General features: G+C 30.7%; 1 long non-coding RNA gene across 1 annotated transcript; it reads left to right on the plus strand.

Moving 5' to 3' along the window:
* The first annotated feature begins 2,271 nt into the window (after nucleotides 1-2,271).
* On the plus strand, nucleotides 2,272-4,012 carry LOC122596095. The gene is made up of 2 exons (XR_006323289.1): nucleotides 2,272-3,068; nucleotides 3,920-4,012. It is a non-coding gene; the product is annotated as an uncharacterized LOC122596095 (long non-coding RNA).
* Nucleotides 4,013-5,242: the final 1,230 nt, after the last annotated feature.

Raw genomic sequence — 5,242 nt, forward strand, 5'->3', positions numbered from 1 at the left:
AATATAAAAAATATTAGTTTACATAATTATATCTTTAAATACGTTAATTATTAATGTGTACAAACTTAAAGAAGGAAATAATAATAACTTAAATTTAATAATATAAAATTAAATGTATAAAAGTTAATTAAAATATATAACATCATCATTAGATCTAATGCCTTTAAATAAAAGTTAAAATTCATCTAAAGATTCATACTTATTCAATTATGAATTAAAGTTTCTTTTAAATATATATATAGAGATAATAAAATAATACTATTGATCTTATATCTTATCCAATAGAATAATAGTTAATAACATATAAAAAAAAAATCGTATTTTAATTGAAATATTTAAGATATGTTACATTTAAAATATATAGATCAATTTTATATTGATAAAATACTAAGCTATATTTTAAACCATAATAAAGTAAAATTGAATATTAATATGTCCTAACACCTTGTATCTACAATATTATATATATATATATATATATTTATATATATGGGAAAAGTGATATAGTGTTGAGAGGACCGAGTTTAACTTATGTGAGTAACAACTTTGAGAACATCAACCTTTAACATTGATATACAAATTTAGAGCATGTGGTGACAGAAATTTGCGCTTTATTAAACAAAATGAAATAAACTATCAAAATTAATGATATATAATTTAGCTTGTAAATATGTGTGACTATTGTGATTACTAATATAAAAGAATTTTAAATAAAAAAAAACATATTAACATACAACTATATTATCAATGTACTCTACATTTACCCAAACAAAAAAAAAAAACATTTTTCCAACCTCGATCTTATTTTTTTTCCTATTCTATTATAAATCAAAACAACTCAAACTTTTTACACTACTAATAGAGAGGTTTATCTCAAGACTAATGTTTCCAAACAATTGATGTACTTTCAAAGAAGAGACTTATGATAACAAAGTCAAAATTTGAATGTATTCTTTATTTATTAAAATTTTGTAGGAACTAAATTACAAATATACCCTTAAAAAAGTTTACATTGTACCAAAATTGGAGTCGGACTCCATTGATGGTTATATATCATAAATTTTGCAAAGTTATTATAGAATAAAGGGATTAGTACTTTAAAATGTAAACAACGTTACACGATTTATCATAGTGTGTATCGAACTTTAATCCTATGCATTGTATGTAATGAACTTTAAATCTTGTGCATTGTATGTATTTAACAAATAAAAAACTTACAAGTGACGGCGTATGTGATTGCCACATATACTCGGATACATACAATGCACATAATTTGAAAGTTTATTATATACAATGCACAAGATTGAAGTTCGATATATATTATGACATATTATGTAAAGTTGTTTACATTTTGAAGTACTAATCCCTAGAATAAAATCTAAATTCAATACTAATGTGTTGCATATGATCGATTCTAACTCGGCAATTCAAAGTATTTAGGATATATTATTTTTCTTTATTCGATTGATAAAGAACACAATTTCATCATTTTTTTTTTCTTTTTTTCTTGCGTGTGGAAGGGGTAAGGGAGGAGGGGGCAGAGGGGTCGAACTCGAAATATGAAATGCAATTGATCGACTGGAAAGCAGGTAAAAAAGTCGACGGTTTACGTTTTGGTGGTCTGGATGCTCTTAATTTAGCATTGATATGTACAAATGAATATGACATGTGGTACAAAACTTTGCCGTGAGGTTTAAAATTATCCATGTGATTCATGGGTTTGAGTTTGTGTTCCTATGTAAAACAAATGGTAATAATATTTGGGCAAATATATGTTTTTCATTCTGTGAGACACACTCGATTGCTAGCCCCCTTAAGATGTTATTAAAGAATAGTTGGGAGTGAAAATAAGATAAAATTCTGGAATGATCAGTGGCTTAATGGTGACAATCTTGCAACTCGGTTTAGAAGGTTGTATGCCTAGGCACCATCTAAAGAATGTGTCATGTGTGATATTTTTTATGATATGACATAAAAATCCGAATGATATCGAGATATTTGTGATGACATGAATAAGTAATAACTTTTGACATTGAATCAGTAAGACTTAATGAAGGACACAATAAATTTTTATGAAATTATCAAAGTAAAAAAAATAAATGTTAATAAAGTGAAATTAAATTTTTATTAATTCATGAATTATTACTTAAGAAAATTATATTTTTAATATATATAAGTATAAAAATATATTTTTTCGCGTATTATGCTGGACAATAATATAGTATAATGATAATACAGACTATAGATAAGTAAATCGATGATGTATGTGTATCTAACTATCCATAAAAAATCAAAATACATCTTCCCCAAAAATCTTCTACCTAACCTTCAAGTCTTCAACTTTCACTCTGCAAATCAAAGTTTTTTTAATTACCAACCGCCCTTTTCTTTAATTGATCTATACTAACAGTATCTCAACTTTCCAATCCTACAAGGCTACAAGGATTGGTAACAAACTATTGCTTAACATAAAAGAAACTCGCTGGAAATTTTACTGGAGCGGCGGCCGGAAAGCAAAAACATCACGGCGGCGGCTGGACATCGTAAGAACCGGTAGTAGGAGGTAGTTGACGGGGTGGTTGGTGGTGGCACAACAGCATCTCGACAGACATACAAGGCTTTAGAGGAAATCGGTTTGTAAATTTTTTGGGGTTTTTTAGTCAAATTGTTACAATTCCATTGGAATGGAAAACTTTCCATAGGTTTAGTGATGGAATTGTAGATTCTGTGTTTCAAGGAATTTGAAGGAAAGTTTTGAAATCCAATTACATTATTTTTCCAACCAAACAACATATGGAATGGAAGTCAAATTCCAATTCCTTTGAATTTTCATGAATTCCATGAACCAAACATGCCCTTAGTTGTAGAGTTATATTAGAAAGATGGTTGTAGATTGAGGGGTACTCTACAAAATTGATTTGAAAATTGTTGAATACGACGTAATGTCTTATTCGGTGAATAGGATAGTGGTTTGGACACTGTATAGCAAAGGGAAATGATCATGGAAACTCTTATATCCAAGGAGATTGCAAATTTTATAGAATGGTTCAGTGGAAGTGTTTTTGAAGGTAGTATATCTTTTTCTTCCTTGGTTATTACCGTAACTTGCTACTAGCAAAATGTCTTTGCTGAAAATACATAAGTTTGTGTACAATAGCAGCTTATCAACCCCTATGAGAGTTGATTCAGAAAGAAAGAAAAAAGAAAGAAAGAAAAAAGGATACTGTAAGTATAGTACACACTCCCAGCAGTCTTCTCTTTCATGCATAATACGTTGGGTCTAATCTTAAATGGTTTGCCTTCATTTACGGGTTTGAGTTGGACCAGCTGGGTGCGGATATGGAGACTAGATGAGTTAGGGTAAAAAGGCCATTTACTACATGTTAGTGTGCATTAGGCAGGATTGTTTATTAGATAGGAATTGTTTAATAAAGGCATGAGTTGTGATATATTGTACCCAGTTGTTTCTGTTAAATGAAGAGACTATAGTTATCAATGAAGAGTAGACGAGCTTTGTTGCTAGACCATTTGATGCTACCAGTAAGCGAAATAAATCATACTTCATACTAACTACATTAAAAGCTGAAAAAATAGGAATTGAGCTCACATGTTTATGTTGTGTTTGTATATGCGATTCTAATCTTATATGTCCAACTCTTATGACATTGGTTTTCAATTGCAGTACATACTCTATTTAAAACAACCTGTAAGTAGAAATCTAATTAGTATTTTAGCGTAACTGCGTAAGTCTCCCAAACAGGCAAGCAGAGACACATACCTTTCTAAGATTTCAAGTTTGGTAAGAGCTTTGCTGCCGAAGTTGCCAAGAATTATGTTATTTCTATGTTCTATATGAATTTTTTTCTTCCGGAATAATTTATCTAGGTTCTTATTTTCTATGTTGAATTTAATTCTGCAGGTTAGTGGTACAACCTTGCTATTGTAATGTTTTTTGGTTTGTAATGGTTTATTTTACGCCTTGTAAAATAAAAGTTTTGGATATTTATACTTTTGTTATTTTGTTGTATCTCTATAAAAAGAAACATATTTCGTGTTCTTATAAGTATATATTTATTATTTTTAACCCAGTTGATCTAGTAATAATATGTTAACAATGGATATCATATTATCAACAAATGGAGTAAAAATGACATATGTACACCTCTGAACATCTTTATATATACTAAAAGATAACTGACCTATGTCAACTATGGAGGTGTTACAAGTGTCTCTTATTCTCTAAGTATTAACGGTAATGTGTATGGATATTTTAAGGGAAAACGTGGTCTTCACCAAGGAGATCCTATGTCACCTTACCTTTTTACGCTTGTTATGGAGATGTTATCATTAATTCTGAGGAGGAATACCTCATAATCGAATGGCTTCAAGTTTCATGCTCAATGTAGTAAAAGGAAGATCATCAATATTTGTTTTGCTGACGATCTTTTTCTTTTTGTGAGAGGGGATGTAAGGTCAGCTAAGATTTTAATGGATTCACTTAACACATTCAAAAATATTTCTGGATTAGCTCCTAGTCTTCCAAAGAGTTCTGCTTTTTTCTGCAATGTACCGGATCATCATAAGCAAGCCATCTTGTCCATTATGTCATTTGAAGTGGGCATCCTACCGGTACGTTATCTTGGTGTTCCCCTTATTTCTACTCGATTAAAATTTCAAGATTGTAGAATTTTAGTCGAATGAATGGAGAGCAGAATAGATAATTGGAAATAAAAATCTTTGTCGTTTGCGGGTAGGCTTCAATTGATCAATTCAGTTCTCTCGTCAATGCATATACATTGGGCCATGGTCTTCATTTTACCTATTCGTATTATCAACGATTTAGAAAAGAAAATGAGGAACTATCTATGGAGCCAGGGATTGGTAGCAACGAGAAAATCAAAAGTAGCTTGGAATTCAGTTTGTTTGCCTAAATATGAGGGGGGTCTCGGCATTAAAAGGATCTCGGATGTGAACAAAGCTCTTATGGCTCGTCACATCTGGTCTATCATCAACAAAAGGAAGTCGTTATGGGTACAATGGATACATGACTATAAGATAAAAGGTTCAAATTTTTGGGTGGTTGCTCCTCGTGGAAGTATGAGTTGGGGGTGGAGGAAACTGTTACAAATGCGAGACACTATTAGACCGTATATTTGGAAAAAGATTGGTAATGGTCTAAATACCTTTGTATGGACAGATAATTGGTGTGTCGAGAGCCCTTTGCTCAGTTTTATCACTCCAA

Source organism: Erigeron canadensis, chromosome 4, assembly GCF_010389155.1.
Source record: "Erigeron canadensis isolate Cc75 chromosome 4, C_canadensis_v1, whole genome shotgun sequence".
In the NCBI taxonomy this organism is placed as follows: domain Eukaryota; kingdom Viridiplantae; phylum Streptophyta; class Magnoliopsida; order Asterales; family Asteraceae; genus Erigeron; species Erigeron canadensis.